Below are 13,122 nucleotides of genomic sequence, written 5' to 3' on the forward strand. Positions count from 1 at the left end.
TGCTCTATGGGGTAGAGTATTCCAAAGGTTAATAACCCCCTGAGAGAAGAAATTGCTCCTCATGTCTGTTTTAAATCGGAAACCTCTTATTTTGAAACTGTGCCCCCTAGTTGTAGGTTCCCCCATGAGGGGAAACAGCCTCTCAGCACCTACCGTGTCAAGTTTCCTCAATTTTCTATGTTTCAACGAGATCACCTCTCATTCTTCTAAACTCCAGTATAGGCCCAACCTGCTCAACCTTTTTTCTCATAAGACAACCTCTTCATCCCAGGAATCAACCCAGCAAGGCTTCTTTGAACTGCCTCCAGTGCAAGGATATCCTTAACGTAAGTAAGGATACCAAAACTATAAGCAGTACTCTAGGTGCCATCTCGCCAATACCCTGTACAGTTGTAGCAAGACTTACCTGCTTTTATACTCCATCTCCTTTGCAATAAAGGCCAGCATTCCATTTGCCTTCCTAGTTGCTTGCTGTACCTGCATGCCCACTTTGTGATTTGTGTCGAGGACACCCAGATCCTCCTACCGCGACATTCTGCAGTATCTCTCCATGTAAAAAAAAAAAATATGTTTTACTCTTCCCACCAAAGTGGACAACCTCACATTTTCCCACATTATACTCCATCTGCCAAAGTTTTGTCTGGTCAAAATTAGCAAGTTTCATTGCAATACATTCAGTCCCTTCATCTAAATCACTAATATAGATTGTAAATAGTTGAGGCCCCAGCACTGATCCTTGTGGCACCCCATTGGTTAGTTTTCCAACCTGAAAATGACTCATTTATCCCAACTCGGTTTCCTGTTAGTTAGCCAATCCTCTATCTGTGCTAATATATTACCTCCAAACACCATGAGCTCTTATCTTGTGCAGTAACCTTTTATGTGGCAGCTCATCGAATGCCTTTCAGAAATCCAAATACACTACATCTGGTTACATCCTGAAAGGACTTTAATAAATTTGTCAAACACAATTTTCCTTTCACAAAACCATGTTGACTCTGATTGTATTATGGTTTTCTAAATGTTCTGCTACTACTTCCTTAATAATGGATTCTAGCATTTTCCCAATGACAGATGTTAGGCTAAGTGGCTTATAGTTTCCTCCTTTCTTGAACAGATGTGTTACGATTTGCGGTTTTCCATTCCACTGGGACCTTTCCAGAATCTAGGCAATTTTGGAAAATTACAACCGATGCATCCACAATCTCTGCAACCACTTCCTTTATGGTCCTAGAATGCAGGCCATCAGGTCCAGGGGACTTGTCAGCCTTTAGTTCCATTAGTTTGCCTAGTATAGGAAGCATACAGGTCATGAAAATTCTTAACACAACAGAAAGTCCTTCCTTTCTCTGCCCTTAACACAATCACTACCCTCTCTCCTCTTTTCCCCCCCCAATACACGCACGCACACGCGCACACACACACACACACAATATTGGGGGTAATTAAAACCTTTCATCACTACTATCATTCTTGGACCTCTCAAATTTCTTTGCAAATCTGTTCTAACACTTTCCCACCATTTGGTGGCCTATAAATTTAAAAAAAAACACCAAGTAGCATAATAGCTCCTTTATTGTTTCCCAACTCCAACTCCCAGATTGTTTTTAATTGCTTGAGGACATTCTTAGCTCCTAGCACAATATTTTCCTAAATCAAAACAGCTAACACCCCGCCCTTTTTTCCTGCCTTTCCTGAATACCTTGTACCCAAGAATATTAAGCATTTACTTCTCCCCCTTTTTGTGGCACGCTGAGTTATTGCCACTAATTATATTCCCATGTAGCTATTTGCATCTGTAGCTCATCAACCGTACTAACCTCACTCTGCCTTTATATACATGCCTTCCAAACCTAACTTTGTATTTTCTATGATAGCACCTAATTCTGTTCTCTCGCTCGCTCTCTTCCCCCACCCCCCTCTGTGTATCTTGTTTCTGCTTAATGTAATTTGGTGCCCAATCTCCTGTCAGATTAATCTAAACACTCCCCCACAGCACTAGCCAGCCTGCCCACAGGAATATTGGTTTCAGTTCCTTCAGTGTAACCCGTCCATCTTGAACAGGTCCCTCCTGCCACACAACTGCTCTCAATGCCCTAGGAAACTGGAGCCCTCCCTCCTGTACCATATCTCTAGGTACACATTAGCCTGCCATATTTGCCTATTTTTGCTTTCACTGGCATGTGGCATTGAATGATCCAGAGACTGCTCTTTTTTAACTTCCTGCTTAAACTCTGACTAGAGGATTTCAACCCTATTCCTTCCTATGTCATTGGTTCCGACATACACCATGATTTCTGGCTGTTTTTCACCCTGCAGCATGGCCTACACTCTCGAGGATATCTTTACCCTGGCACCATACCATAGGGGTCATGCGTCAATGGTAGCAAACGGCCCATCTGTCCCCCAGGCTACTGAATTCTGAATTAGTATTGCATTTCTTCACCTTGCTGTACCACCCCTGTCTTTCCCTCGTTGCCAGGATCAGGATTGCACTGCTTTATGATGTCACCCTCATTTGTCTTCAATGCTAAATACCGATTTGCGTGTGCCGGATTCCAGCACTCTGCCTCTTCCTTCCGTGTGGCTGCCCGTTTGCTCATCTATCTCTCTGGATGCGGGCTGGCCACCTCCTGGATCCTGTGATCCAGCGAACATTCGACCCTCCCATGTGCCCTGTCGAGAATCCAGCTGCCTGAAGCTCAAACTCTCAGCATTAGTTTGAGCTGCTGGAGGCATTTCCTGAAAACATGGGTCTCTGGGACACATGAAGTGTCCTAGAATTTCCACACGGCACAGGAAGTGCAGGCTACAGGTCATAGCTGTGCTCCATTCTCATTAAAAACTTAAAATAAATCTCAGATATGATTATTTACATATTTCTGCTAACTAGGTTTAAACTACATTGTTAACTTTTTATTCACTCCTCAAGGAGAATTAGCCAAAGACTAAATTATTTACTCAAGATTAACAAGAACCACTGATACTAAACACACAGACAATAAATATTTAGGTATCTAGATACTTAACCTGAAACGTTAACTCTGCTTCTCTCCACAGATGCTGCCAGACCTGCTGAGTATTTCCAGCATTTCTTGTTTTTATTTCAGATTTCCAGCAGCTGCAGTATTTTGCTTTTAATTTAGATACTTAACCTAGTTAGTTATCTTGGAATACTCCACAGCTCCACTCCTATTCAGTTGGGCATGAGAAACTGTATTCATTCTGTGTAAAACTTTCTGTTACGACCACATGAGAAAGGTGTCTAGGGGACCCTCTCAGCCTTCACCTGGTCTGACTGTAACAGTGTTTAATTTTAAACACACTGTTTTTAGCTCCCCCTCGTGCTCACTGCTTTCCAATTATAAGGCAAAGAAACCAGCACAAACAGATTTTCTTAGGTTTAAAGAAGAAAAGTTGAAATTTATTAAACTTAAACTCCAATACGGTTGATGTCTATGGATACATGACGCACCCACGCTAGCATGCATATGCGATAGCCGCACACAAATACACAAAAGAGAAGAAAAATAAAGTAGGAAAGTTTGAGGCAATATCTGAAGAGTTGTTACGGTTCTTCAAGCTCACTGTAGAGTCCTTGATTGTAGGTAGATCTGGCTTTTCGTTGGGGTCCAGATTTTTTTTTCTTACGCCTTGTTCGCTGTAGGAGACTTTTCTCTCTTGGGGTTCTTGTGCCTTCAGTGAATTCAGAGTCTTGAGAAAAAAAGATGGGAGCAGACAGGAGAGATCTTCTCAGTCTAGGAGCAAATAGTCTTTGAGTTCAAACTCTGTGGCTAATTCAAAAAACCCTGGACCAGCCAGTTAGTCATGTGACCAGCTGGTTTAACCAGTTTGTGGATTGTATCACCTTAATCTCTGGAATGCTCCTCTTACACAATACCTGGTGATCACGGTCTATTTTAGCATAAGTGGAAAAGGGAAGTAACCTCTCTTGTCCCTATTGGTATGCAAATGTCCTCCATCCAAGTCTGACAGCCCTTGTAACAGGCCTTCTCTTCTTTCAGCAACAATTTGAAATTTAATGTCCATATGGCGAAATTAATATGCCTCATTCTTGTCAGGTGGGAGCCCAGCATGACAATGCCATCACCAAAGTCTCAACTTCTGTTTGCGATCCACCATGATTGCAATTCTCCCAGCTCTGTTTTATGTGACATCTTTCCAAAAGCTTCATGAAAGTGGTGATTTGTTCAGAAAATTCAATCAAACTGGTAAGACACAAACATATTTTCTGGTAGGTGTTAGGTGGTGTTGTTACAGCTGCCTTTGCCTCATATATTGCATCCCAAATGATTCCCTGGAGTAGATTCCCTATTACTGGCCTCAAGATTATGAGCCTATAGTTACCAGGTTCTGTCTTCTGCCCCCCGTTTTTAAAAAATAAAATTGAAACTACCATTCCTCTCATAATGAAGCAGCCAATCAGTCTTTGACAGGACCTGGGCAACATGTAACCTTGTGTTGCTAAGTGGCAGGTAATGAATACCTTGTACAAGAGAGGCCCAACCACCTCCCCCAACCTTCAATGGCCTTACCATCAGCAAGTCTCACCATCAATATCCTGAAGTTCACAATGACCAGACACTTAATTAGAATAGCCATAGCAACACAGACACTAAAGAGCAGAGCACAGGTACATTGTTCACTTCGGCAGGAAGAATAAAAAAGCAGAGTATTACTTAAATGGAGAATGACTGCAGAATTCCAAGGTGCAGAGGGACCTAGGTGTTCGAGTGCATGAGTCACAAAAAGTTAGTATGCAGGTACAGCAAGTAATAAAAAGGCTAATGGAATACTATCCTTTATTTCAAGAGGAATTGAAAATAAAAGTAAGGATTTATGCTTCAGTTATACAGGCATTGATGAGACCCCATCTTGAGCACACTGTGCAGTTTTAGTCTCCTTATTTAAGGAAGGATGTAAATGCATTGGAGGCAGTTCAGAGGAGGCTTACTAGATTGTTCCCTGGAATGAGCAGGTTGACTTATGAGGAAAGGTTGGACAGTGAAAACAAGCCCAGTCTGGAGTTTAGAAGAGTGAGGGGAGACTTGATTGAAGCATAAAAGATCCTGAATGGTCTTGACAAGGTGGATGTGGAGAGGATGTTTCCTCTTGTGGGTAAGTCCAGAACTAGGGGGCACTGTTTAAAATTAGGGGTCGCCCTTTTAGGACACGGATGAGGAGAAATTGTTTCTCTGCACTTTGTGCGACTTCAGAATTCTCTGCCTCGGAAGGTGGTGGAGGCAGTGTCGTTAAATATTTTTAAGGCGGAGATAGATTCTTGTTAGGCAAAGAAATCAAAGATTATCGGGGGTAGATGAGAGTGTGGAATTCAAGACAAACAGATCAGCAATGATATAATAAAAGCAAAATACTGCGGATGCTGGAAATCTGAAATAAAAACAAGAAATGCTGGAACCACTCAGCAGGTCTGGCAGCATCTGTGAAAAGAGAAGCAGAGTTAACACTTGAATGGCAGAGTAGACTCGTGGGGCCGAATGACCTACTTCTAATTCGTATGTTCCAGTTTAAGGGCACAGTCCCCAACTCCAGTGACCTATTAAAGATACGGGCAAGGGGCTGACACAGAACCTGTCCATCTCTGTAAGGAACCCCAGGTGGGTAATATCTGGGCTGGCAGCCTTTTTTTTTTGTAAAACCATATCCTCATCTATTTTAATAGTTTTATGTTAACAGCACCGATTACATCTGTCAGTTGCACATCAAGAGTGAACCCTGGTGCAAAGTACTCATAGTATTTCTGTCATACCCTAAGACTGCTTCGTAAGCTGTCCAGGACCATCTTTCAGTTGTCCAAATTCAATGTGATAACTTAAAAAGAATATCTATTAGATTAAATATATAGATCAGAGTCTAGAGTGATGTGTGTGACATTAAATTCTAGATGAGGAGCAGAACCTCCAGGGTAGTTGTTATTTCCTGTGCCACATACTGGGCCAGTCAGAGAGAGAGATAGATTGGAATTGTGAACCTGTGGCTGGGAGGCTGGTGAAGATTGAGGCTTTCGGATTCCTGTGGTCACTGTGGGACCAGAGGAGTGCAGGTGGGATCGCGTCACTTAAATTGGAAAGGCACCCATTTTCTTGTGAAAGTAGTAAATTGGGGAATGGGGAAAGATTTAAACTTGTAGGCTGAAAGGAGAAAAGCACATTCAGCTTAAAGCGAATGATGTCATAGTCTTATAGAGATCTGATCAAGCTGGCCAAGCGATTTAGGATGAGTGTGTTGACCAGATTCTAGCATAGCAAGGAGATTGGCATGAAGTTCTTAAGGCTAGCTGGGACTTCTACTGGCCTCAGAATTGCCATTATTCTTGCTCATCGCCACAGCTTCGGAATCTTGTTAGTTACTAGGACTGTTGGCTGCTGCAAAGCCCATTTGCAGAAGTGGGGATACAGCCAAATGAATTCTGTCAACTGTGGGATGCCTCCACAGTTGAACAATGAAGCATCTCCTAGAATGCCCTCTACTACGAGAGCCATGCAGTCCTGACGATCTAAAAGTCTTCAACTCTTGAGCCAGAGCCTGTGTGGAGCAGTGATGAGGGAACCTGTAGTGACGCAACAAAAGAGACACCAAGCTGGACATGATTTGAGATCTAAATGTTCAGAGCTATAGGATCAGGGAAACTGAAGGAGACAGGTGAATAGCCCTATTGATGAAAGACAATTACATCAGTAGAAAGAAGGGATTTCCATAAGGATGATCAAGCAGTAGAAACGCTGTATGTCGAGTTTTGGAACGATGAAGGCCGTAAGACTCCGGGTAGGAGTTGTCTACATACATGCAAGTTCTAAAGAGAGTGCAGGGCTCAAAGGACCTGGGGGGGTTCATGTGCATAGATCTTTGAAAGTGGCAGGACATATTGAGAAAGTAGCTAGTGTCATGAAGGCTCCCACCTGCCAAGAATGAGGTGCACATTATTTTGCCACATCAACATTAAAACTTAAAATTGCTGCTGGGAAGAAAAGTGGGCCTATCACAAAGAATTGCCAGGCTCCTCACCAGAAAGACCTTTTTTGCACACTAGCAGAAAGTGTTGGAGCAAAGGATCCAGTCCCTGCTTCCCCAATACACAAGACCTGGTCAGACCAGTTTAGTCACATGTCTAACTGGTGGTTGGAGTATTTTGAATTTAAACTTGCCACTGAGTTTTAAAACTCAGAAAGCTGTTTGCTCCTGGACTGAAAAGACCTCTCTCCTGTCTGCTGTCATCTCGCTCTCACCCAGCTTTGGAAACCATTGAAGACACATGAACCCCAAGAGGGAAAGTCTCCTACAGTGAACAAGGTTTTAAGATGAATACCGGGCCCCAACAAAAAGCAAGACTACCTACAAAAGGACTACAGTGAGCTCGAAGCACAGTAACAAGAAACTCTTCTGATATTGCCTCAAACCCCTCTCATTTTTTTCTTCCCTTTTCTGTCTCTATTTGCGCGTGCATATTGCTTGTGCATGCTAGCGTGGGGTGCAGCGTGTATCCGTAGGCGTCAACCGAATTAGCGTTCAAGTTTTAATAAATTTCACTTTTCTTTTAAACCTAAGAAAGCCTGTTATTGCTCATTTCTTTGCTTTTATAATTAAAAAGTGATGAACAAGGATTCACCAAGGGGGAGCTCGAAACAGTGTTTAAAACATAAACTCTTACAATAAGACCAGGTGAAGGCTGAAAAGGTTCCCCTAGACACCTTTCTCACCTGGTTGTAACACTAGTACAACATATGGGATCTTGAGCTTCATAAATAAGAGATATTGAGTACAAAAGCAGGGAGTTATGCTGAACATTTATAAAGCTCTGGTTAGGCCCCAACTAGAGTATTGCATCCTGTTCTGGTCACCACATTGTAGGAAGGATATGAAGGACCTTGAGAGGGTGAAGTGGAGATTTACCAGAATGGTTCCATAGATGAGGGATTGTAGCAACAAGGCTAGGTTGGAGAAGCTGGTGGTAGTCTCCATGTAACAAAGGACTTTGATATCTGATAGAGGTATATGACTGGTTTAGATAAGGTCGACAAAGAAAAACTGTTCCCATACAAGAACCAAGGGACACAGATTTATGATTTTGGGCAATAAATGCAGGAGGGATGTGAGGGACAACTTTTTTATGCAGTGAAGTGAGAGGTAATAACCTGGAACTTGCTGCCCATGAGGGTGGTGGAAGCAGCGATGATCAATAATTTCAAAAGGAAATTGTATCGGCATTTGCAGGGCTACAGGGTAAGAGTGGGGCAATGGGACTGACTGGATTGCTCGATAGAAAGCCGGCACGGACTTGATGGGCTGAATGGCCTCCTGTGCCGTTATGACTATGAAATCAGGGAAACCTGTAAAAAGAATGGTTACAATGAGAGATTTTAATTTTCTCAGACCGGGAGAAGTAAAATGATTCAACTAGTAAAAGTTTTGCATTTGCTGGAATGCATCTGGGGCAATTTCTAGAACAGTGTTTTAGAACCAACAAGGAAACAGCCCATGCTAGACTTAGTGATGAGCAACGAACCAGAATTGTAAACAGTCTGATGGTAAGGAAATATCTTGCTAATAGTGACTGTCATATGGCTGAAGTTGGTATTCGATTTGAAAGGTAAAATCTCAAACCAAGGTTATAAAATTAATAAGGGGAAATGTTGATGGGATGTGAAATGAATCGACCACAGTAAACTGGATTTATCTGTTAATGGGTAAACCTACAAATGGATGCACTGAAATAAATATTAGGTACAATGCAAAACCAGTTCATACCTCTAAAAGGCAACAAATGAGGAAAGGGACTGTCGATTTAACTTAAGCGGCTTGAAGGAATGTATGGGAAAAATAGAAATCTAATCGATTTTGAGAACTATAAACAAAGCAAAAAGTAATGTTCAATAAAAGCTTACAAGCAATATTAAAGATGAGGGCACATATTTTCATATGAGAAAGGTGGTGATGAAGGGGATTGTGGACCCCTCAAGAGAGTTGCGATGTAATAGACCATATGGAAATGACATTGTTATTAAAAGGAACACATTCTGGCAGCATGTGATGAATGGTGTTCTCCAGGACCTGTGCTGTAGCCTCAGATTTTCACCTTATTTATTAATGACTTGGATCAAAGAACAGAAAGTTGTATTATTCAGGTTTGCAGATGACACTAAGGAGGCACAGGAAGTTACAAAAGGGCATAGATAGAATTAGCAAGTGGACAAAACTATGGCAGATGGACTTCAGTATGGGGAAGTGTGAGGTTATCCACTTGGATCCAAGAAAGACAAATTGGAATATTAATGGCGGAAGGAGGAGCAGAGAGATTTGGGTGTCCATGTGTATAAATCACTAAAATCTACAAAATAATCAAAAAGGCTAATGGAATGTAGGCCTTTATCGCAAAGAATTTGGAATACGAAAGTGAAGAATGGACACTTCAGTTAAATTGGCTTTAGTCAGATCACATCTGCAGTACTGCATCTGTTTTGGGTACCAGATCTCAGGAAAGATATATTGGCTTTGGAAGAGGTACAGTGCTGATTTACCAAATCATTGCTGAGGCTTAAAGGGCAAATTGAGGACAAGTTATGTTAGCATGATATTCACTTGAATTTAGAAGGTTGAGGGGGCCTAATTGTGGCGTTTAAAATGATAAAGGGGTTCAATAAGGGAGATAAAGGAAAAACAGTTTGCTCTGATGGGGGAATCCAGAATGATGGGGCATGAGCTTAAAATTAGAGCTAGGCAATTCAGGTGTGAAATCGGAAATCTCATATTTTCACAGAGCAGTGGAAGTCTAAAACTCTTCCTGACAAGGCTATGGATGCTGGGGCAGTTGAAACGCTTAAGATCGAGATAGATTTGTTTTGTGTAAGGGTAACAAGGCATAACACAAATGGAGCTGAGGTACAGATCTAAATTGAATAGATTGTTGTGTGACTGACATCTCTGGACCAAACTTGGATGGCTCAATGTTCTACTCCTGTTCCTATTTTCCGATGTCTAACATCTACCTATTTATGTATATATAAATTACACTTGTGTATATTTAATTACACTATGCTATAACACTCATGAATGTCTTTGTCATTAAGATTGAGATCTGATCAGTTACCTCTGCCACATCCCTCCCTTCCCCTAGCCCACTGGGCTGAACTTTCTCTCAGGCTCCCTCTGCCCTAGCCCTGAACTTGCATCGTTCGCTAGTTTCTCGCCTGTTTCCCTCGTGTCCTCTCCAAGTTCATCTTATCCATGCGACCCATCTGCTGCTCTATTGACTCTATTTTCTCTAAACTACTGATTACTCAACTTCCCTTCCCAGTTCTCCTGGTAGCTGACCTTAATGGTTCCGTCTCCTCAGGCTCTGTCATGCGCTCCCTTTTTCAAATTTGCCATCATCGCCCCTTTCCTCAAAAAAAACAAACCTTGGCCGCTCGGTCTCCAGCTGCCATGGTGGAATTTGAACCCGTCTCCCCACTCCATGATTGACTCTCTTTTTCCGCCCCCCCCCCCCCCCAAATTGGATTTCTGTCCCTGCCACAGTACAGAAACGGCTCTTGTCAAAGCCACAAGTAACATCTATGTGACTGTGACAAAGGCAAACTCTCCTCCTCGTTGACCCGTCTGCAGCCTTTGACACAGTTGATTTCTCAATCCTCCTCCTGCAATCCCCCTCCCACACCTCTTCACTGTTGTTCAGCTGGGTGGGACTGCACTTGCCTGGTTCCATTCTTATCTACTTAATCATTGCCAGAGAATCGCCATCAATGGCTTCTCTTCTCATTCTTGAACCTTCAAGGACCTGTCCTCGGCCCCTTCCTATTTCTCATCTACATGCTGCCCCTTGGCAGCATTATCTGAAAACATATTTGACCCCAAGATGAGCTTTCGACCACATATCTGTGTCATCACAAAGACTGCTTAGTTCCAGCTCCACAACATCACCTGACTCCACCCCTGCCTCCGTTGATCTGCTGAAACCCTCATTCATGCCTTTGTCACCTCAAAACTTGACTATTCTAGTGCACTTTTGGCGGGCCTCCCATATTCTACCATCTGTAAACTTGAGGTCATCCAAAACTCTGCGGTCCGTGTTCCTATCTCTTGCCAAATTCTGTTCACCCATCACCCCTGTGCTCGCTGACCTACATTGGCTCCCGGTTAAACAACGTCTTGATTTTAAAATTTTCATCCTTTTCAAATCCATCCATGGCCTAGCCCCTCTCTATCTCTGTAATCTCCTCCAGCCCTATAACCCTCCAATATCTGTGCTGAACTAATTTTGGCCTCTTGAGAGCATCTCCAATTTTAATCGCTCCACCATTGGTGGAGCCAATGGAGGATTGAGAAATCAACTGTGTCAAAGGCTGCAGACGGGTCAACGAGGAGGAGAGTTTGCCTTCAGCTGCCTAGGTCCTAAACTCTGGAATTCCCTCCTTAAGTCTCTCCCTCTTATTGCGACCGAGGCAGAAGGAGTGCACTGTTTGTTCTAGTTCCACTTCTCCATTGGTCACAACATATATTTAAATTTTTTTCCACTTACTGCTACGGTATCCCAGAATAAAAGACACCAACTAGGTTTCTTTAATAAACAACAAAGTTATCAGTTTATTATAAAACCAGTCTTAATCAGAAATGAATCAAAGCATAAACACACATTGAAATATTAATGTTCCCTTTTTACCTTAGCCCCTTACACTCACACACTCGCACCCACACCGGTTAACCGGAAGAATAAAGGGATTTTTATTTTCAGAGCTCTATTACAGACAAAAAAATACATGGGCTGAATACTTAATCATTCTTGAAGAAACAGCAGATGAGATACAAAACTAGCATACAATCTGGCCGGAGTACATGTAGACAGGTCACTTTTTTTTAAGAACAGTTCTTTTCAGGCTGAGTTGAGAATTAATTTAGCAGGTTTTTCCTCCGAGATGAGTTGACACAGTGGACTTCTCTGGTCTTTTAGAGTGGTACTGGAAAGCTGAGCTGGGTTGTAGTCTTCTCTACTTGGAAGTTCTCTCCCTTTTTATACAGTTCAACCCCAACTCAAAACAATTCAAAAGTGAAACCGACATCAATCTTGACCTGACACTTCTTTGTAAACATCTTCTCCAGGTGTCAAAAGTTCTCTGTTTATTGAGCTGGAAGTCAGGTGGTTTCCCAGAAAGGCTGGTTTTCCTTCAGACTTCTCAATGCCCCTTTTTAAAAAAAATATATATATTTCCAGGGACTGCTTTTCAAAGTCAAGTGGTCTTTGCATGATCCCCTTTTGAAAATGCCAAAGATTAACATTTCTTCACTCTCTCAAAAATGAATCCTCAAAATATATTTAACAAAACACAGAGGCACTTTCATAACCCTCTCTTTCCTCCCTTAAGACACTCCTTAAAACCTACCTCTTTGACCAAGCTTTTGGTCATCCTCCCTATTATCATCTTGCATAGCTTGATGTCATATATTTTGTTTTATAATGCCTCTGTGAAGTGTCTTGGGTTGTTTTGTTACATTAAAGGCACAATATAAATAGTTGTGGACCATCTGCTTTTATATGTAGAAAATGTTGAACCTTCTGTTTGCAATTTTTATTCTATTTATCACCCTGTTAATACATTTTGAAGACCACGTTTTGTTGTGTAGCCCAAGAAAGAGTTGAAGCCGCTCTGTAATTTTACTTGTTCCGATCATGTGGTTATTGGGGATATTGTGGTTGCCAGGGACTAGTGAGCAGCAGTTACCACAGACCAATGACTGATGTTTCACAGACAAATTATAGTGCTGAAAATCAATGGACATTGTCTACAGCAACAGTGGTTAGAAAGGACCAGTAAGCCATTACTGCATAAACTGAACAACTGAATCCCTGCCCCCTTTCCTTGCCTGCCTTTACTCGCAGTGGTTAAATGTCAGCTATGCAACAATCTTGTTGATCACAATCTAATTAGCCGTCGTGAGATTATTAGGAAGCAATGTGAAAGCAGTTACATGATCACTATTGACCATTTGATATGTCTCCCAAAAGATGTCATATTATGTAGATTCTGTTTGTATTTCTTTATTTCGTCTGACCTTTTCCTTTACCAAGGTTTGATTTTTTTTCAGAGCTGA

The 13,122-nt window shown here is 42.0% G+C and overlaps 1 protein-coding gene across 1 annotated transcript in view; it reads left to right on the plus strand.

The window, feature by feature from the left end:
• Window positions 1-13,122, plus strand: part of LOC137372676 (serine/threonine-protein kinase N2-like) — a 127,418-nt gene that overhangs the window by 62,918 nt on the left and 51,378 nt on the right. The gene's annotated exons all lie outside the window — the stretch shown is intronic.

The sequence above is a fragment of the Heterodontus francisci genome, chromosome 8 (assembly GCF_036365525.1).
Source record: "Heterodontus francisci isolate sHetFra1 chromosome 8, sHetFra1.hap1, whole genome shotgun sequence".
Lineage (NCBI taxonomy): Eukaryota > Metazoa > Chordata > Chondrichthyes > Heterodontiformes > Heterodontidae > Heterodontus > Heterodontus francisci.